This window comes from Xiphophorus hellerii, chromosome 8 (assembly GCF_003331165.1).
Source record: "Xiphophorus hellerii strain 12219 chromosome 8, Xiphophorus_hellerii-4.1, whole genome shotgun sequence".
Taxonomy (NCBI): Eukaryota; Metazoa; Chordata; class Actinopteri; order Cyprinodontiformes; family Poeciliidae; genus Xiphophorus; species Xiphophorus hellerii.
The window spans coordinates 29,714,392-29,736,152 of record NC_045679.1 but is presented as its reverse complement, the minus strand read 5'-3'; the positions used below and the strand labels follow the sequence as shown (position 1 = coordinate 29,736,152).

Genomic DNA, 21,761 nt, shown 5'->3' with positions numbered 1-21,761 from the left:
GGACCCGCTTGTGCCCTTGATGCTGTTTTCTGAAAAATAACAATGTTCAGTGATGTTAGTTTTAATTTTAACTTAATACTCAGGTACATAGAGACATTTCCATAGACAGATACATCCATCTGTCTCTATCCATATACTATATTTGCAGACAGAGACACCTTTACCTTTATCTGTAGACCTAAGGTTGGTAGATACAGTAAGATAGCAATATCTCACTATATCTTCCATCTAGGCCTGTCGCGATAAACGATAAATCGATTAATCGTACGATAAATTAAAACTATCGACGTCATTTCAATTATCGGCATTATCGTCTCTCCGACCCTTTTCTCTTTCTGTTAATGACACCGAATGAAAAAAGGCTCAACTCCAGTGCTCTCCACTGATCCTCCCTTCCTCATTTCCTTAGTGTAAAGCCCAGCGCACACGACAGGATCTTAGCGCTGTCGGCCGATTGTCGGCCCATTTTCAAAACTTGACAGACCACACATGAGTCGACAGAAATCCTAGTTATAACGGTTCGATCGGTTCGTTCCTGCCGTGTGGTGTCCAACAATGGGCACAAAATAATGGCTACAAGTCCATGAACTAATTTTAAAACCAGGCATTAATCAATGCTTTACTACAATCTACCTGCAATGCATGTGGCTAGTGTCAGCGTAAAGTCCTGACTGAATGAAAATCATTATAACCTATTTACGTCACGTTAACGAAGAACAGCTGAAAAGTTACCGGGTTTATCAACTGCGGTAGCAATTTCGCTCCAACTCCTCCTCTTGTCATTTCTATATTCTTTGCATGTTGAATAAACATTAATGTTGTTTCCACGTCGGCTGGACTTCGGGTTGCGCCGTGTCAGCTGTTTGGGATTCCCCGACGTAATTTCCCCTCAGAAAACACGGAGGAGAATCCGCGCTTTCTGATTGGCTACCTGTCACATTCAACAGGCTGCGTTAAGATCCCAGTCGGGGGAAAACCCCTGATTTAGATCGGAGCGGCAACGACGATCTACCGTAACACACCACACAATCTTAGGAAGACCAAAGGTCTAAGATTGTTGTAAGGGGAAAAATAGGAGCAAAAAATCATGTAGTGTGAACTATTGCATCAGGTAGTGGATGTGCCCATCTTCTCTATTTAAATCTAATTATTACTGAAGGGCAACATAGTATACAGACTTCATAATCTGCACTCTTTGGGTTGAATGCAGTATTTATTTCCACTTTGGCTTTATGTTGTTTAGTTTTTATCAAGTACATTTTTTGTTAATGGAGACTGAGAATCCATTTTGTTTTTGGTTGTTTTGTTTATTTAGTTTATCAGCTCCAGTGTTAAATATTCTTTTGAAAATAAAGTGTATCTATCTTTGGCAGGAAATCACATGCATTATTACGTCATTTCCATTAAATCAGTGTAAAAAGGTCTTCAGACAATATTATCGTTTATCGCAATAATTTTTTGAGACAATTAATCGCTCAGCAAAATTTGCTATCGTGACAGGCCTACTTCCATCCATTAGTCTATGGACAGAAGGATGGAAATTACAGTGAGACACAAACAATTGGAGTATCTGGGGCGGTGAGAGGGGTGAGGGGTCAGTCTTGTCATCCCCCACAAGATGCTGCCCTTTGCAGTTGCCCATGGCAGAATCTGTAACTGGCTGATTAATCACAATTAATCACTATGCCTAACTTTGTAGGCTTGAAATGTAAATATGCACACAGCTATGCAAACCCCTCTTGCTGCACGCCAACAATTTAAAATCCAAGCAATTATCTTGCATTTGTACATTTGTAGTCTCCCATACTCAATAGCAACTAAGAGAAATTTACTCCACTACACATGGATACAAGTGGTACCAAACTTGTTCAGGAGCCAACTGATAGATAAGATCTATTTTATTAGATCTATTTTAATTTCTAGTTCTTGGATGCCCCACTCTTTTATGATACTATGAAGCCCATATCAAACATGGACATTCTCAAAAAATGTTTTGTCTCAAACCAACCATGTCTACAGATGCTTAGTTTTCCAGGTTTTTACATTCAGGAAGGTTTATAGAGACTCAGTTTGTTTTAAACTTTGGTTTAGAAATGTTCCTCTACATTCATTTCCTGTGATGAAGCGGCTCTCTATTGTCCTCATTCAGTGAAGACTGGTGTAATTCGTGCACGTGAAATTGCAGGCTAGTAAACTAGATGTGCACAACGTTGGTTAAAGACCCAACACAAGAAAGTTGAAACTGTTCAACTCTTGTTGCTGTCTGTCTGCTGTCACAGAAAAAGTATTTCGCTGTTCGTAGTGTAACATGTTGCTGTGAACTAGATAACCCTCAACAGGAGAGAGGCTCTGATGTCAAAATAGAAGGTTCATTAATCTGCGTTATGTAATATTAACGCATTAAAATGTTGAGGTTAATTGCGTGCGCTAACGCATTAACCAGGGCCGTGCAGAGACCTTGGGAGGGGCAGGAGCTCAAATTTAAAAAAGGGGCACGTTGAACAAAATCCCAGTACAACAACATAACAACAACCCATATTAATCAAGAATTTAATTGGATCCTACTATATCATTGCCATCATGCGGGGAAATGCAAAGCAAATACAATCTATATTTTCCCCAACAGGTAAAAAGTTGCTGTTTCTGCTGCTGACAGTCCTGGAGGGCTGAGCTGATCTGAGACTGTAGCTGTTAAACAGACCAGAGGAGAGAAGGTCTCTGGTTATAAAGTTATGGACTAAGCTAATTTGCTGCCATTTTACTAATGAAGCCCTAATAATATCTATTTACTCTCTAGAACAACCTGGCTGCAGACTGATTTATAGATCCAAAAACTCAAAGGGGTTAACTCTATATAATAGTTTGATGTTAAACCTCTAGATCTAGAATTATAAGACTGAGATATCAAGGCAAAGAAAACTCAGTAGCTGCTGGTAGGGGCCATTCAGGGGCCTCCAGACTCTCAGGGGCCCCTAGAAATGGTTTAATTGTAACACAGACCATAGATCTAAACCTGTAGCATCCATTTAGGGAGAATAACAATGTTATTACATTTTATTTAATGCATTCAGCTGAGAAAAAATAAATAGTACATTTAGGATTTAATTAGGAAGTTTACTTTGTAAAAGTTTAAAGAATCATCTTGATAGTTTGATTGTTGTGTTACCATGGCTACAATATGGTGTAATCTTTGTGTTTGAATTGGGTTTGTTCACAAATACATCACAGCAAATAACCAATAATCAGTGATTGATTTTAAACTCTGCCAATAAACCTGGTCTCCCTGTCACAGATTCACCTCATCTATCTTTAAACATGTTAGCGATGCTGAGGTTCTTAGTAGGACGGGTTCCGGGGGGGGGGGGGGGGGGGGTTCTGTCTAAGGCCCCATATTACCTTGGGCTGGCCCTGCATAAACAGCCGCTACGGTGCGCATCTCTGGAATCTACCTGGAATCACCCGGTGGCCCTTATCAGTCTGCTGATGCTTTGGAGACGTTTTGATTCATTTCATTGTGGCATGTTTGGCTTTTTGCTGCGGTTCTAATTATTGCTACAATATTTTCACTGATGTTTATTTTGTGAACTCTAAATGCTCTGGGCCGAATCTTCCTTTAAGACTTGAGGTTCTGCAATAACTTCTATTTACAGCCGCTCACCTCCAGCCCAGATCCCATCAGCAGCGGCTTTAACCCGCCTGGTAGAAACGTTAAGGAGAAGCAGAGCGAACAATCTGCAGGGTGGTACCAGGTGGTACCAGGTGGTATCGGGGCTTTGAGCAGGGTTGCGACTCGCGGTGACAGTCGGTACCGTGTCTCGGTACAGTGTCTTATAATCAGGATGTCTGATATAAAGACAGATATTCTTTATATCTGTCGGTGGGACCGACTCAAGCTGCCTGTAGTGAACCGGGCCTTTAGCAGAATGATGAAGTTAAAGTCAGAAGTTTTCTCTGCAGCTGAAACATTTCTGTGTTTAGGGGCGAGGTGGGTTTTGTCCCGCTATTGCAAGGACGATTCTAAAAATATAAATAGAAACAGTTTTTCTAACGTCAACATCAGACCTACGTTTTTATTCACAAACCAGTGTATGAAAACATATTCTTGAGCATAATTTGATAGAGGACACAGATCCGCCCCCTCCTCCTCACCATGAACCCGGTGTCTGAACAACATGAAGGCTCTGAGCTCTGAGAGTCATTATTAGACTGAGGGCAGCCAGACTATTTTTTTTTTACTAAATTATTATATTTAGCTAAATATTATTGCTGAGGGGCACAAACAGGCCTTCTAACAAACAGATTAAAAATAAAAAATTAAAAAAATATTTTTTTGAAAAAAAAAAAAAAACCTCAAAAAGGGCACTAGGGGCATCAAAGATAAAAAGGGCAGGGGCTTAAGCCCCGTTCGCTCCCTCTGCACGTGCCTGGCGTTAACGTTGACAGTCCTATGTGGGAGAGAAAATAAATAAAAAAGCAGTTGAGGAGTCCTACCCTCATACAACTTCCGCAAAAAGACCAGAATATAGCCATCTACATATTCTAGGTGAACTGAACTAAAACCCAATTGTGTTGCACATAATGTTAGCTGAGAAATAACCGAAGTTAGCTTTATCAGGCAAACGAGTAGCTCAATATCACCACATAAAATATATTTTCGTACACAAACACAAAATTGCAATATAATGTTTTTTAAAAAGTACTTACCCGGTGAAAGTCAATGTTGGCCCGCCGTCTAGTCTGTGAACGTTCGCCTCCAGCCGGTAAAAATTCCACAATGCAACTGTACATTAAAAATTTACAGTACAGGTGTAAATTTCCGCACGTGATCCAGTGGTCCAATCACATCCCATATACTTTCCATACGCATTTCAGATCACAGAAAAAAGCTGTATTTTCAAAACCCAGTCACCTTACTGTATTTTCATGCTGTAGTTATTACAGCCATTTGTTACAGTGTACTTGGGCATACTTAAAGCAAGACTAATAATCGGTATATTTTAAGTTTGTTAATGATTATTTAACTTAAAGCATGCTTTTTCAGAACAATTATTTTTGCTTTGAACTGTATAAACATGCTTTTGAACATGCTAAAGTGGAACAACTTCATGTGCCGGATTACAAAACTTGCCTCTTCACAGTGGAACAAATAACAAAAGGGAAGAAGAAGTGATTATAACAGTAATGGAGGAGCCTGGACAAAAGAAGAAAGTGAGGAGGAGCATTAGGAACAAACCCCCAATGATAGACAGGGTAACACAGGAACAGTCAGGTATGAACCGACAAATGCATTAAAGAAACACATTTAGTTTAATTATACCAATATTAATACAGACCCCAGTTGCATTTACAACCAGTTACCTTCGTACAGATGAATGTAGTATTTGTCGATCACAGTTTCATTCAACTGGACAGGAGGTCGGCTGCAGGTCTTAATCCACCTCTTGCATTTTTCCAGATCCCTTTGGGTTTTTACAAATGTAATAAATTGTATTCCACGCTCTAAAAGCTGGATAACAGATGTCGGGATTGGGTGTTCCTACTGACAACGTTTGACCAGAATTTCCTATTATTTTCCTCGAAATCTCTATGACCGCAATTCTTTAGCAATGATGAAGCCCAGCAACTTTGTCCGAGGTTCAGGTCCTCAAGATAAGAAACATGTACTTCAGGGCAAATTGCAACTACTGATTGGTCACTTGCTGACAAACCCCCCATAATGATTGAAAGATGGCATCATGTCAATTAAGTAATAAGCCATTAGACATTAAAAACAATGCTGGTCACATTCAGAGCCAACATAAGGCATAAATCAGGGGTGTCAATCTCCAGTCCTTAAGGGCCACTGTCCTGCAGTTTTTAGATGTGCCACAGGTCAAAACACTGGCATGAAATGGCTTAATTACCTCCTCCTTGTGTAGATCAGTTCTCCAGAGCCTTAATGACCTAATTATTCTATTTAGGTGGTGCAGCAGAGGCACATCTAAAAGTTGCAGGACAGCGTCCCTTGAGGACTGGAGTTTGACACCTGTGGCATAAATGAACAAAGCAGCTGCTTAAGATCCCCAGAGTCATGTTTAGTGTTTGTTGGTGAACCAAAATGCATCAGGTGGAGGCGCCAAGTAGATTTTGTGGTTTTTAATGAAAAAATGAACAAAATCTTACAATAACAGCCATGGAGAACACAGGGAACCAGAGCAGAGCAAATCACAGGAATCTAAAAATGACATTAGGGAATAGATATGGAGATAACGAGAGGAAGCGAGGAGTGAGAGGTTAAAAGGTGTGCAAGTACTGGGAGAGTGAATGCTGGAAAAAAACAAACCTGGGCTGATTGGTTAACAGATTGCAGTTGTGAAGGGAGAAAGAGAGAGAATGAGAGAAAGTGGCACAGGGGGTGTGAGAGAGTACACAGGGGACTAAGAAAAATGAATCTAACACTAAGGCATAGTGATGGGTAAATGAGGCGTCATGAAGCGTTTTGACCCATATCAAAACTGTATTGATACTGTGTCACTGAATACTGACACCTGCTGGACATTAAAAATCCCTACAGGCAACATAGTTGACAGACTGATTTGATGACCTAGTCTATACAATAAGATTTAAGTCATTGAATTTTATTGTATATTATATATTGCATTATGTCATATCTTCAGTTAAATTCAAAATATATTTATACAGTCAATAAATAAAGTGAACATGTACCAAGTGATGAAAATTTAAGTGAACGTGTTTCAAATGAGGATACTTGTGGACTGGGGGTAGGTGGAGGGGTGTTCACAAATTTTCATTCAAAAACATAAGTTTTTCCAACATTTTGAAATTTAGTCTGTTACGCTTTATTGGCACAACTTCTCCTGCTGTAGAAAAAATTAAGTAAACAATACATTTATATGAAATAATTTATAAAAAGCAACTGAGTAATTTGTAGAATGGCTGTATTCCTGAGTTTATCCTAGGTGTGTCTGGGACTTCATTCTGATGCCTGGCCCTATAATGCCTCAGCATTGAGGAGGTGGATTTATTTAAATAAGATAAGACAGTTCTGTCAAACATATGCAACACTTAACCTGCAGAATATAACACAGTTTGGTGCGCCAGTGTCATTTCAAAACAGTTCCTGTATCGGTCACGTGACTTGCTGAAAGCAATACGCGCACCAACACGGGGTTTTGTCTAAGGGCTTGACGCATGCGCTGACGCATCGGTGTTTCCGGACCCATCACTACTAAGGCATAACTAAACATAGGAAACATACTTAACAATAACAATACAGAAGAACAAACTGTACTTACATAATAAGAATCACTAAGACAGGACTGAACTAAAGAAAAAAAGGAGCAAAACTAAAGAAAAAAAGGAGCAAAACTAATCACAATAAGAAACAGAGTAAAACTAGAATCAATAAATCACACTCCAAAACAACTCTACAACCTGAGAGCCTAACCCCCAGGCTTTTCAGGGCCCCCGTCAATGCTAACATTTTAACACAGACTACAGATCTAAAATTTTGACATTATTTATAGAGAATGAGAATGGAGTATTCCAAGGATCAATTTTAGGCCCTAATTTGTTTACATTGTTTTTCCTGCCTTTTGGAAACATTTTAAAGTTTAATATCTCCTTTTACTGTTTTGCAGATGATGTACATACAAATTACATGACAAAGATGACTCCTTACAGGGGTGTCCAAAGTTGGTCCTCAAGGGCCGGCATCATGCATGTTTTAGTTTTCTCCCTGGTTTAACGCACCTGGATCAAATGATGGCTCGTTAAATGGCCTAAGAAGAACATTGACCTGCTGAAAAGGTTGTTGGTACCATAGCGAGAGAACTAAAACATGCAGGATGCTGGTCCTCCAGGACAGACTTTGGCCACCCCTGCCCTACAGTCTTTAACAGATTACTTAATAGAAGTAATGGAAGAACCAAATCATTTGAATCAAAATAAAACTCAAGTTAGATTGTTTGGACATAAGAACCTTATTGATACTTGAAAACAATTCTTAGTTCCTTTTTATCAGTCTTCTGTTAGGAATGTTGGTGTTATTTTTGCTTGTTGTTTGAAATTGGATAAGGACGTGAGCTCTGTTGTGAAGTCAAGTTTTTTTAATCTGTGCTTCTTAGCAAAATGACAAGCAGTATTAACTAAAACATTTATTTCTTCTTATGAGTTTACCAAAACAATTACACCATAACCCTAACCCATCACCATAAGCTGACAAGTTTAAAGAGACATTGCAACCAGGAAGAGAAACACCACTCAAATCTTTCCTCAATTTATGAATCAAAGGTTCAGTTGTCAAGGAATAAAGCTTCTCTGATGAAGAACAACTTTGTCTCACTCACCTTAAACCAGGGGTATTCAAGAAAACTGTGAGGAGGTCCTGTTCAAAGAAATTTCCTCAAGCAGAGGTCCGCAATATCGTCTATTTGCAGTATGACAATATCGGAATACATGGTGTTAAAAAAAATAATACAGGTTAAAATAATTTCAAAGAAGTTTATTAGCACTGAAACACAGGATAACATTGTGTGGCTGCAGTTTAAATTAAAAATAACTAAATTATGTATTCAAAAATAAAGAAAGTGCTTAAGACAAAATAGCAGCTTCAGTTTCCTTTTGTTTGAACAATCTCAATATTTCTGCTCAACAAAACAACTCTCAAAACACCTGAACTATTTCTCTTACAGATTTCTCTTACATCTGTCTTCCCCCAATTTCCCTTGCTCAGTGTGAGAATTGAGCTTTGGCTTGCCCTGCCAACATTTTAAATCTGGGCTTGAAGGAGGTCAGGGCCATTCTCATGCACATGTGCAGATGCTCATTGGTGAGCTTGGAACGATATTTTTGTTGTGTATGTTTGTTGTGCGCTGAAAGCACGGCTTAATACCCTGGTGGACTGATCATATTGGGCAGTGAGACTTCGAATTTTCTGCGTCCGGAGTTCGGACTTGGGGGGGTATGATTGGTCAAATGCTTTGTGCTTAGTCTCGTAGTGACGCTTGACATTGGCACTTTTAATAAGTGCCACGGTTTCGGAGCATATGAGGCACACTGGTTTCGTGCTCGCGGGTGGAAGAATGAACATGTATGCATCCGTCCATTCCGTGTTGAACGCTCGATTTTCGGCATCTACTTTTCTCTTTTTAGATAGCGCCATAGTGTTTGCACCTCTTCTGACTGTAATTCACGCCCTGTCTTCCTGTATCACCTCCCTGCGTTTCTCGCTTCAATCGCTTTTCGCTCGCCTTTCACCTCCTCTTCCTTATATCACACTGCGTGGATGTCTGTGCCTGGCTACAAACCTCTGCTTCGGTTTGCTCATACAACTCGCTCTGAGTTCAAGCTGGCGATTTGATTCGCTAGTTGAACCACGTGGTTAGTATGACTCGCACGCGATTGGTTTGTAGCTTCCAATCCTTGCTCAGTGCAGTGCTGGTAAAAGCACTTGTGTCAGATAGGGAAAAAAATAAATGCTCCGGTTTAAAATTAATTCTCCCGTCAAAATTAACAAATATTTTAACAATTTATTCCGGGTCCGGATGGGATGGCATATGGGTCCGTATCCGGACCGAGGTCCGTTGGTTGCGGACCACGGCCTTAAACCATTAAATGTAGCACTTAAGCCTCCATTTATTTTAAGTTCACTCCCAATGTCATGGTACAAAACCTCGATAAAACGTATGAAACCTGGGCTGAAACCAAAAGCAGTCAAATATTGCCACAAATATTGATGTTTAACCTGGTCAAACATTTTTTCTTGATCTATAAAAATAAGACCAATATCTATGCCCAATGAGCTGAAGATTTCCAAAACGTCTTTGATTAAAGTGACATTATCACTTATCAGCCTACCAGGTACCCCAATACCTCTAGCCTCCATGAATGACTGACACATCACCTCTCTGAGTTTGGTAGCCAGGACTTTTGAAAAGATCTCCTTTCTGTGGGAGCAGAGTAATGACTCAACCTCTGCTTATGCTGGCCCAATGCATAAACAAATTCAGCGGCTGATTAGGGCTCTGTTGCCATAAGGGACCCCCTAAGTAGAACTAATTTAAGCAAAAATACATTTCTCTCGGGGTCCCCCTAGTGGCTGCAGTGGGTCACACATCACTGGTAATATGAGCTGCTGTGCAATGTGCAGTGCACATCCAAACCTCCAAAGCACCTGTGGAAGATAAGTAAGCAAAACAATGTTGCAAAAAGGAACTTATCATTCAGTTACAGAAAAAAGAAAGAGGAAGAATAGAGAAATCCTAAAATAAAGGTATGTTTTAATGTCTCTTGATAATGTAATGTTTATCAAAAAGATTTGTGGAGCTGCTGATAAAAAATTAGCTTGAAGATCGCATCCTTGAACCTTGCAAAGTTCAATCATCCTAAATCACCTCCCTGTTGAACACAGAATAAAAATGTCCCTACGAGGGTTTTCAGTCGTCATATTAAAAAAAAACATTTAAGCCAAAATAAAATCTACGTGAACAAAACTGTAAAAATACAAAACAAAACAATCATTCCTTTCTGCTTTTCAGTGCAGAACCGCCAAACATTTATGCTAGGGTCTTCAAATGAGCCATTCTTTACTCGCACCTTGAAAGTAGAGAGCACCTTGATAAACGGTAGTGGTTTTGATAAATTCAAGCTGGTGACCTCCTAGACTGAGTTGAACAATAAGAACTGGATGGAAAATGAGGGTCGCGAAAGGAGCAACTGCTGTTAAAGTCTTGCTAGCTTGTGGTAAGTTTGCTTAAAAATGCTAATTATCTTCATTCAATTATAAACAGTGCAGTATACATATAAACATACCTGTGTTTGTTTCAGAAATAGTCATTTTATCAATTTGTATTATTATTATAACCATTCAGCTTCATGTTATAGCTTCATGGAGGCTCTGTTTGTTGCGACTTAATATAGTTTTCTTCATAAACTTAACCTGGTTTTAATTAAGCTCAGCATGCCAAAGAGACTTTGATATTGAGGATGTTGTTATAACTCGTTCATCATTGCTTTTATCTTCAACATATTTTTGCAGTCTAAGCAAATGAAGATGAAAGAGGAAGCCAGGGATCAAGCGCTAGAATGGGCCGAGGCTAGATTTCCCAACTCCGCAGATTACGGTTGCTCGTTTGATGACTTTTTGAAGGAGTTTAAGCAGGCATTTAACCAGGATACAGATAAAACATCGGATTCCCGAAGTCTGCTAGAACTGAAACAGGGCAGAAGATCGGTGGCTGAGTTTGCTATTGACTTCAGGATTAAGGCAGCAGCTTCAGGTTGGGGACAGACGGCTCTCAAGAGCGCATATTTCCATGCATTAAACGACTCGATAAAAGATGAGTTAGCGACTTTAGATGATCCTAAGACCCTGGAGGAACTGATAAACCTCACCATCCGGTTGGATAATAGGCTACGCTCCAGAAATAGGGAAAGAACCAAGAGCTGCCACCCGTTTGTGAGATCATGTTCTGACAAAACCAGTAATTCTGCTTTTCCATCTTCAGAACCAGCCGAAACGGAGCCGATGCAGATCGGGAGTACTCGGCTTTCCCCGGAAGAAAGATTAAGAAGGTTCAAAGAGAACCTCTGTCTGTACTGCGGTGAATCTGGACATTTCATCTCCACCTGCCCCTCCAAGGCAAAAGCCGTGGTCCGCCAGAGGAAATGAGGAGACTGGCAGACCATCTACAATCTGGAAATTCTCCTCGTCTTCTGCTACCAGCTACACTCTTCACTGATGATCAATCATTGACGTTTTCTGCCATGATAGATTCTGGTTGTGAGAGAAATTTAATCGATTCAAACTTAGTCCAGCAACTAGACATAGAAACCTATCCGTTAGCCACACCCCTCAGAGTTTCAGCGTTAGACGGCAAGGAACTACCTGACATTACACACCAAACTAAGCCGTTGGATTTCCTGGTTTCAGGTAACCATCGTGAAATGTTATCATTTTTTGTCTTCCCGGCTGCCAACTCACCTGTTGTCCTGGGCTTCGATTGGCTTCTTCTTCATAACCCCAGAATCAATTGGTCTAAGAGGCATATTGAATCCTGGTCTATTTCCTGTCACTCCACCTGTCTCCGTTCTGCCGTGCCGACGGGTCAGTCACCGGCAAACCGGCAGGAGGCGGACCCACCCGATCTCTCTACTATCCCTCCAGACTACCATGACTTAGCCCCCGTGTTCAGTAAGGCTAGCGCTCTCTCTCTACCTCCGCATCGCCCATATGACTGCGCCATTGATCTCCTACCTGGAGCGCCTCTGCCCAACAGTCGGCTGTATAATATTTCCAAACCAGAAAGGGAAAGTATGGAGAAATACATAAATGAGTCACTGGCCGCAGGAATAATTCGCCACTCGTCTTCTCTGCTCGGGGCGGGGTTTTTCTTCGTGGGCAAAAAAGATGGTTCCCTTCGACCCTGTATAGATTACCGGGGGTTAAATCAGATCACCATCAAGAATAAGTACCCGTTACCTCTCCTAGCTTCAGCGTTTGAACCGGTTCAGGGAGCAACTGTCTTCACTAAATTAGATCTAAGAAACGCTTATCACCTTCTCAGGATCCGAGAGGGTGATGAGTGGAAAACCGCCTTTAAGACACCTCTGGGCCATTTCGAATATTTAGTGATGCCTTTCGGCCTGTCAAACGCACCTGCCTGTTTCCAAGCCTTAGTGAATGACGTTTTGAGAGATTTTTTGAACATCTTCGTTTTTGTCTATCTTGACGACATATTGATCTATTCCAGGACTCTGTCAGAACATAAGAGACATGTAAGACTTGTTCTCCAGCGGCTGCTGGAGAATAAATTGTTTGTAAAGGCTGAGAAGTGCGAATTTCACCGCCCATCAGTCACCTTCCTGGGATTTGTGCTCGAGGGCGGACAGGTAAGACCATCGGAGGAGAAGATCAAAGCTGTTCTAGACTGGCCTACTCCAGAGAATAGAAAACAACTTCAACGATTTCTGGGGTTTGCTAATTTCTATCGGAGGTTTATCAGGAACTATAGTCAGACGGCCCAACCCTTGACTGCTTTAACCTCAGTTAAGAGATCCTTCCACTGGTCCCCCGAAGCAGAAACGGCTTTTAAAAAGCTGAAGACTCTGTTTGCTAACGCTCCTATCCTCATTCAGCCGGACATCACGAAACAGTTCATCCTAGAGGTTGACGCTTCAGACTCTGGAGTCGGAGCTGTGCTTTCTCAGCGTTCCGAATCTGACCAAAAGACTCACCCCTGTGCCTTTTTTTCTCGTAGACTCTCCCCTGCTGAAAGGAACTACGATGTTGGAGACAGAGAACTTCTCGCCATCAAATTAGCCTTGGAGGAATGGAGACATTGGCTGGAGGGCGCAGAGCATCCCATTTTGGTCTGGACAGACCATAAGAATCTTTCATACCTTCAATCCGCCAAAAGACATAATCCCCGTCAGTCCCGCTGGTCTCTTTTCTTTTCCCGTTTCAACCTGTCCATCACGTACCGACCTGGGTCCAAAAACATTAAACCAGACGCTCTGTCCCGACTCTACTCTACTGAAGAGTCTGAGACACCAGCCAATGTTCTGCCCCCCAGTTGTACAGTTGCGTCAGTTTCCTGGGAGGTTTCCGACATCATAGAACAAGCACTGTTGTCCGAGCCGGATCCTGGTACAGGGCCGTCCAACCGTACGTATGTACCATCTTCAGTCAGAGCTAGGTTAATTAATTGGATGCATACAACAAAATTCTCAGCCCATCCTGGAACCAGTAGAACCATAGCCTTAATTTCCCGTCGTTTTTGGTGGCCATCACTACACAAAGATGTTAAAGAGTTTGTCTTGGCCTGCTCAGTTTGTGCCCGAAACAAATCATCTCATCAGCCCCCCTCAGGTCTGCTTCAACCTCTGCCCATCCCCAAACGACCCTGGTCGCACATAGCAATTGATTTTGTTACTGGGTTACCTGTATCCAAAGGAATGACCACCATTTTCACTGTGGTTGATCGTTTTTCCAAAGCCTGCCACCTCATTCCGCTAAGGAAACTGCCCACATCTCTGCAGACCGCTCAGCTCTTGGTTAAACACATTTTCAAACTGCATGGCATCCCGCAGGAGATCCTATCAGACAGAGGACCACAATTCACCGCTCAGGTATGGAAACACTTTTGTGCTGCCTTGGAAGCTAAAGTCTGTCTATCTTCTGGTTATCACCCTCAGTCGAACGGACAAACTAAGCGCATGAATCAAGAGCTCGAGTCTACACTCAGATGTCTCACCTCCACCAACCCCACTGACTGGAGCCAGTTTCTGCATTGGGTTGAGTATGCACACAACTCTCACGTCTCATCAGCTACTGGGCTTTCTCCTTTTGAGGTTTCCTTAGGGTACCAGCCTCCATTGTTTCCTGCGGATGAGAAAGAGATTGCCGTTACATCTGTCCAGCACCACATTCGCCGCTGTCGTTCCATTTGGCGGAACACTGTCACAGCACTAAATCGTTCTTCTGAACAGAACCGCCGTTTCGCTGATTGGAGGAGACGTCCTGCTCCTGACTACACACCTTGTCAACGGGTTTGGTTATCCACCAGGAACATCCCACTAAAGTCCATGACCAAAAAGTTATCTCCTCGTTTCATTGGCCCATACAAGATCGAGTCCATCATCAGTCCTACTGCTGTCCGGTTACGTCTGCCTTCTTCCCTCCGTATCCACCCCACGTTCCATGTCTCGCAGATCAAGCCTGTCCTGACCAGCTCGCTGTGCCCTCCGTCCGAGCCCCCTCCACCCCCCCGGGAAATTGATGGGCATCCTGCTTACACCGTCCGCCGGATCGTGGACTCCCGTCGACAGGGCCGAGGTTGGCGGTACCTGGTCGACTGGGAGGGCCACGGTCCGGAGGATCGGATGTGGGTTCCTGGTTCTTTTATTTTAGATCCTTCTTTGATTTCTGATTATCGTTCCTCCCTGCCTTCCTCGGTTGGACCGCCAGGTGGCGGTCGTTGAGGGGGGGGTACTGTTGGGATCTGGAGCTGTTCATCCACCAGAGGGCGCTGGAGGCTTTGTTCCATCTGAGGGCGTCTCCTGACCCACGCACCTGAAACCGTTCTGCCATCAGGAGCTGTATAACTGGAGGAGGCTGCTGACACTTCCCTGCCAGATTGTTAGCCAGTTATGGTACAGGCTCACTTCAGCTCAACTCTTCCTGTTTGCTTCCAAAATTCTGATCCACTTGTGTCTCTGACCTCTTACAGCTGATTGTCCTGTGACGTGCTGGAAATAGATCCTGCCCAGGACCCTTCCGGACCTACAGATCGGCAGCCTTGCTTCTGGCAGAACAGTTCAGACTTACCTGTCCGTCCTCCAACGCCGCCGCAGCCCGCAGTCCTCCAAGCCTCAAACAGACTCCGGATTTCCCAGGTTTTCCCCCCAGTCCTTTCTCCTCCCGATCGGAGGTAAGCTCTCAGCCAGCGCTATCTCCAAATTTCCACGACCCCAAACTTACCGTCTGTTTCTTCCATAGCTGACCTGAGATCCAGTCTCAAACGCTCCCGGATTGTTTACCTGTTTTTTCCCCCCCTTGTTGTAATAAATCTCTTAAATCAATCTCAGCCTCTGGTGTTGTTCTGCATGTGGGTTAGGAAGTTAGACCTCAACATGACACTATTATTCTTTTTGTAGGTTTCTGTAAAGTGCAGTGGTGCAGTGAATGAGAATGTTCTGTTACTGATCCTCACTGTTCTTAAGAAGGAGAAATGTCAGTTTATCTGGAGTAATTCTGGAATACTGTGACATTGTATTAAAACAATACTCTGTCCTTGTTGAAATATTTTTCAAATGTCCTCTAAGTGTACCTGTTTTTATTGTGCTAATTTTCATGAGCATGTTGTCTGTAAACTTTGAATATATTTACAATTTGTACAATTCTATGGTAGAATATTGGCAATGTACTCTTGAAAAATGTGAATACATTGAATACACAATGTAATTTTTACAGCCAGAAAGTGTGTTGTAATTGATCCTTCTGTGTTCTGGTAGCCTGATGTGTTTGTAGTGTGTATGAAGCATGAAATTTACAAAGTGGCAAAACAGAATAATAAAAGACATTAAGTAACTAAGGAGTGTACTTCATTAGCAATTATAATAAACCAAACTTTTAATTGGAGCATACTGTGACCACAGTACTAATATATAGAAAATTTATGTTTAGTAGACATTCTAAATATATATTTTAAATGAAATTCATTCACAAAAATGGTACACTTAAGATGCTAATCAAAGCATGTATATATTACATAAAAAGCCTTATACTTAAAGTGTACAAAGAATAACTTTAGTTGTTCTACAAAAATTATGTGATAGTACACTTAGTACACTTCAAATTGTGATTTTCTACAATTTAATTACAATTAAAATACATTAAGCACAAAATTAGTTCTTCCAAAATAACATGCTTTGAGTCCAAATCTCCTGTACAAACTTGAAATTTACTGATGATTAGTGATTAGTCTGACTTCAAGTATGCTCAAGTATGGTAAAATTGAATATACTGAATATACTTTATTTTTCACAAGGGTATAATCTGAGACATGATTACATATTCAGTTGTTAAAGACATTAATATTGATTCTCTTTCCGTTACTGTTACCTCCACTCTGACTTGTGAACATTTTGTGACTCCTGATGAACTCACTGCTCATTACAATACTCACTTAACTCATATTCTGAATTCTTTTGCTCCAGTTAAAACACGATCTGTTACCTTTACTCATTCTGGTTTACTCCTAAACTCTGGTCCATCAAAGCCAAATGTCGTCAGTTGGAATGAATACATAAGAAATCTGCTCTTGCAATCCACAAGGACATGTACCTTTCACATACTCTACATTACAAGACTTTAATTTCTCAGACTAAATCTGCTTACTACTCTGGCATAATTTCTTCTAGCAAAGGTAAAACCAAGATCATGTTTTCACTGTTCAGATCTTCTGTATGAACAGTTCCAGTCCAGTTTTTGCCCTGGTCACAGCACAGGCCAGGGCAGCTCATTCTCGTTGATCTCAGTGCAGCTTTCAATACCATCTCTCGTATGAGAGAGATGGTATTGGAGCAGGACCGTGTGGTGCTGCTCCACAGACTCTCTTCCATCGCTATCACACAGACACACACCCCTCGCTTGGTTTCAGTCATATCTCTCTGGCTGCACTCAGTTCATCCAACTTCCTGTGTGGTTTTAGGTGTGCGCCAGGGCTCTGTCCTGAGATCCCTTCTTTTTATCATCTACCTTCTCTCCCTTGGCAATATCTTCCGTAAATTAAATATCTACTTCCATTGTTTTGTCGATGACACTCAGCTTGTTATATCCACTGCACCAGATTCTTCCCTCCCTCACTTCCTGTTTAGATTAAATAAAATCCTGGTTTGCATCAAACTTCCTCAAATTAAAGAGTGATAAAACAGAGATTCTAGTCATTGGCACTAAATCTACACTATCTAAGGCAGGGGTCTCAAACTCCATAGACTCAATAGACACAGAAACCTCAAATAAACACACAGAAAAAAATTCTAATCCTAACAGTCCCCTTGCTGTCCCCCTCAAGGGCAGCTCCAAGACACCCAAACAGTCCAAAAAAAACAAAAACACAACAAGAGTGGGTGGAGGGGCGCCGGACAGAGGGCCAGAGTCCATGGAAAAAACACAAGAAGAAAAAATAACAAAACAAAAAACAACCAATCAGGGTGTTCACGCAGGAGGTGAACCCCTCAAGGGAGGTCCAGGGACCGGAGCAGGAGGTGGACCCATCGTGGGGGGCGTCGACAGAGGAGCTTGGGCCTCGGGAGGCGGCAGACCCCACGGAGGAGGTCCTGCGGGCGACGTTGGTGCAGGGAGAGTTGAGGGAGCAGCAGGGAGCTGGCAGATGGTTCCGGAGGGCCGGCAGAGGGCTAGGTAGGGGCTCTGGGAGGCGGAGACTCGAAGGTAGCACTGGGAGACGACGATGAGTCTCTGGGGCCGCTGGGAGGCGACGAGGGGTTACTAGGGCGCGACGAGGAGGCGCTAGGGGGTGACGAGGAGTCTTTGGGGCCACTGGGAGGCGACGAGGGAGCCCCGGGGCCACTGGGACGCAGAGACTCAGAGGGAGCACTGGGAGGAGGAGGCAATGAGGAATCACTAGGGGGCAATGAGGAGGCACTGAGGACACTAGGGGGTGACAAGGGACCACAGGGAGAGGCGGAGAACCCACTTACAGGTGCGGGCCACGCAAGGTATCCCATGATGCATTGTGCCACCAGCAACAGCAATTAAACCACATTTTTATTTGTCACAAAAATTAGTTTTAAGATGGTGAAGGTAAAAACATAGACTCCAAAGCTTCATTTATGCAATCAGTTCATCAAGGAAGAGGCTACTTTCAGCTAATTAAAGCTCGTATTGACTAGTTTTTGGCATTTACATTTTAATATATAAAACTGCATCATGAGTGAGTTGCATGCAAATGACTGTTTCACAAAAAAAAACAGTGAACAAACTATCACTGCTTTCCATATTACGTTGAAGTTTGAGCAGAGAAACAAATAACAAGCAGGAGCCAGGAACTGTTTCAAACAAGTATTTTCTTTTTATTTAAGTCGTTTCTAGTTTTAAAAAATACTCTCTTTCTTTCTTTCTTTTTTTTTTTTTTACATACAATTGCTAAATTAAAATACAGTAATCAGCAAGAAATCAGCACATTAGTATTGACCAGTAGAAGTCTGATCAGTGAAACCAATAAAGGAAATTATAAAGTTAATACAGAATGGAATGCATAAAAAATGGATTTAAGCACAGAAACTGATATTCTACTTATATCAGATCCTTGCAGGATCTAAATTCTTCTAGTCACAAAGAATAGGATCAGGACATTGTTGTAAAACAGTGCAATTATTTTTTGAAAGCTTAGTATATACTCCTTGACAGAAAATAGTCTTCTTTTAACTCCTTGAATTCTGTAAAATGTTTGGAACTACCTGTAGTTGTGTTTCTCCATGTTGGACATGCTGTTTTTGTCCACAAGGTGGAGCTAAATTTAATTAAATTGTCTGAGTAAATGTAATTTGTCTTCAGAATTGAAAGTGTGTAGCATTTTAAAATGGTAGTTTTAGAATTGTATTAACATGTGAGAAGAAAAATAACATTACTACCTTTTCAGCCTTATAAAACTGATCATGAGTTATTTAGCAGGATGATCGTTCATTTAATTACCCATTTCTATTATTAGCTGTACAGCTGGAGATTTTACACAGGCAAATATGATAAAGCACATGCCAGTGTTGTTAATAATTTGGACATATTTAGACTTACTTTGAACCACTGAGGAAGTGAAACGTGTTAACTTCCCCCATGGGGAAGACAAGACAGCAGCTTAGACAAAGTTGCTCTAAGGCGACACGACAAAGACCATAACGGGTATGCTTCACTTCACGTAGCACAAATTTTCCGTTTCTCAGTTCACTGACTCCAAATGAACCTGAACTACTCCCTCCAGAAGAGGAACATAAAGTCTATTTAATCTCTTTAGTTTGAAATGTCACACCATTGCACAACCTCTCTTATGGTGTGTTGAACATAGTTCTGTTCCTCACCTTACACCTTCAAACAACAGATACATTACAACTTTGCATCAGTTCTTTAATTTGCAAAGTTTCTGTAAGTTTTTAAGTGCATTAACTATATTGAACATGTTCTTGTTGCTAAATTAGTTTCTAAAAAAATAAAAAACATGGTTGCTTCCTGGAGTGAAAATCCTTCATTCCAAATTAATGAAAAGCTTTTATTGTGCATAACACAAAATTCATAAAAAAAACTTCAAAGAAAAAAAAAGCTTTTAAAATAAGTAGCATTTAGTTGAATCTTCTAGTTCATTCATATCTACAGTTTTTACAGTGCACCTTGTCTTTCACAAGCATTTTAGTTTTGCATTGACCTTTGTTTAGTATATAATGACAGATTGTAGTTGGTGGTATGTATTTTTGTACTAATGAAATAAAATAATTTTAGAACCTGGTATAGTCTAATTCAATTAGATTCAAAACAACTCCTGGATAGAACATGACTATGTCTAGACTAGAATAATACAGGATATACACACTCAACAGTGGACATAAAAAATATATATATTGGAAAAGCTTTAAGCTCTTTAAAGTAAAATATAGACAATAAATAAAGTACTAATACTTATTTTGTATTTGTGCTTTCTTCTAGAATGTCACTTATTTTACTTTATTTTGATTTTGAATCTTTGGTTTTTAAATAATTTTATTGTTTTCTGTTTTGCTTCTGCATCTTGTTTTTGCATGTTGCATGTGACAACAAGATTAGGACAGCTTACTGCAACCGCAGTCATCTGAGTCTACTGCAACAAAAAAAGAAATAAATTCACTTTATTAAGAATTGTATTTGTAATGATGTATTTTGACTATCAATCCAACAATGTCTGTATTTTAGATGTTAATGTAATTTCTGGTACTGAGATAGTAAAGCATTTTTAAAAAAAAAGTTAGCTCTGTGAGAGAAATGTTCTTTATTTCCTGTTGTATAGCTGACATGTTGGTCAGTGGGCAGATTTTAAGAAAAAAAGGAAGTAGAAAAATAAAGTTGTTAAGGAAGTTGTTGAAATGAGGAAGACTAAGAACTTATACGTAGCACTTAGACAGAAGGTAGTTTACTCCTGTTGAACAACACTGCCAGGATCATCTGGAACTTGCCCACATTTTTGGAGGGTTTATTTCTCTGTAAGCCACTGAAGGATCGATAGAACTGAGCTGAGGGAGGACCTGTCTCTGGAACACGTTCTGGTTTTCAGTAAGTGAGTTGAAGCTATTTTCTTTGCCAAAAATGTGTATGACTTTACTGATACTGATTGAAAATGTTCTCAAAAATCATTTCTTTATGAAGCAAGGAAATACAGCACGAGAACCAATTTATTTGCTCTAAGTGTTGTTGTTTTTATTATCTTAATAAAGGATATTTCTGAACATTTCTGAAAATACGCCAAGATTTCTAACAAGTACATATACAGTACAGACCAAAAGTTTGGACACACTTTCTCATTGAATTCAATGAGACGTTGTGTCCAAACTTTTAGTCTGTACTGTATATATATATATATATATATATATATATATATATATATATATATATATATATATATATATATATATAGTTATATATAATTTCTACCCTTTAGCCGTCAGACTCCTGAACTCAAGCTGCAAATACAGCTTCACCCCATAGATTATTTACACACAGACACATAACAATTAAATTACTTTATTATTTGTTTCTGTTTTTCCTGTAGTAAATTTCTTAATCTGGGACCTGAGTCCAAATTTTGCACCACAAACTAGCCAGGTGATATGACAATAAAAAATGCTTGAATCATTGATACAGTGTCTGCTGAATGCTGAATGTGTGTTTTAGATCTGAGGTATTTTTTGTATCTTAATTTGATTTATTCTTTTGCTTAGGAAATGTGATGTGGTGGTTAAAGTCTTCTTAGCTCTGCTGGGGGACAGATATTGAGCAGATAAAAAACACAAGTGCATGTTTATTGAGATTAAATTAGTTTCAATATAAAATGGATTTTTGAGCTAAGCATGGGTGAGTTTTAAAATGATCAAATTCAAAATGTTCATGTTCAGAGGAAAATACTCATGTTAATTTGGATGTTTGCATTGATAAATCCAACAACTTCATAATCTTCACTTGTAAATGTGTTGATTTACATGCTGAAACAGAAATCCTTGAT

General features: G+C 40.6%; 1 protein-coding gene across 6 annotated transcripts in view; it reads left to right on the top strand.

The window, feature by feature from the left end:
• syk (spleen tyrosine kinase) overlaps positions 1 to 21,761 on the top strand; it is a 63,328-nt gene that overhangs the window by 2,108 nt on the left and 39,459 nt on the right. For 2 of the 6 annotated variants that reach the window (XM_032570422.1, XM_032570418.1), the window contains exon 1: positions 20,632 to 20,815. The exons of 1 other annotated variant lie outside the window; for it this stretch is intronic. The gene's annotated coding sequence lies outside the window, so the exon portion shown is untranslated. Of the gene's footprint in view, positions 1 to 20,630; positions 20,816 to 21,761 lie in introns of those variants that run through there. 3 more of the 6 variants (XM_032570423.1, XM_032570421.1, XM_032570419.1) reach the window with 2 other exon arrangements.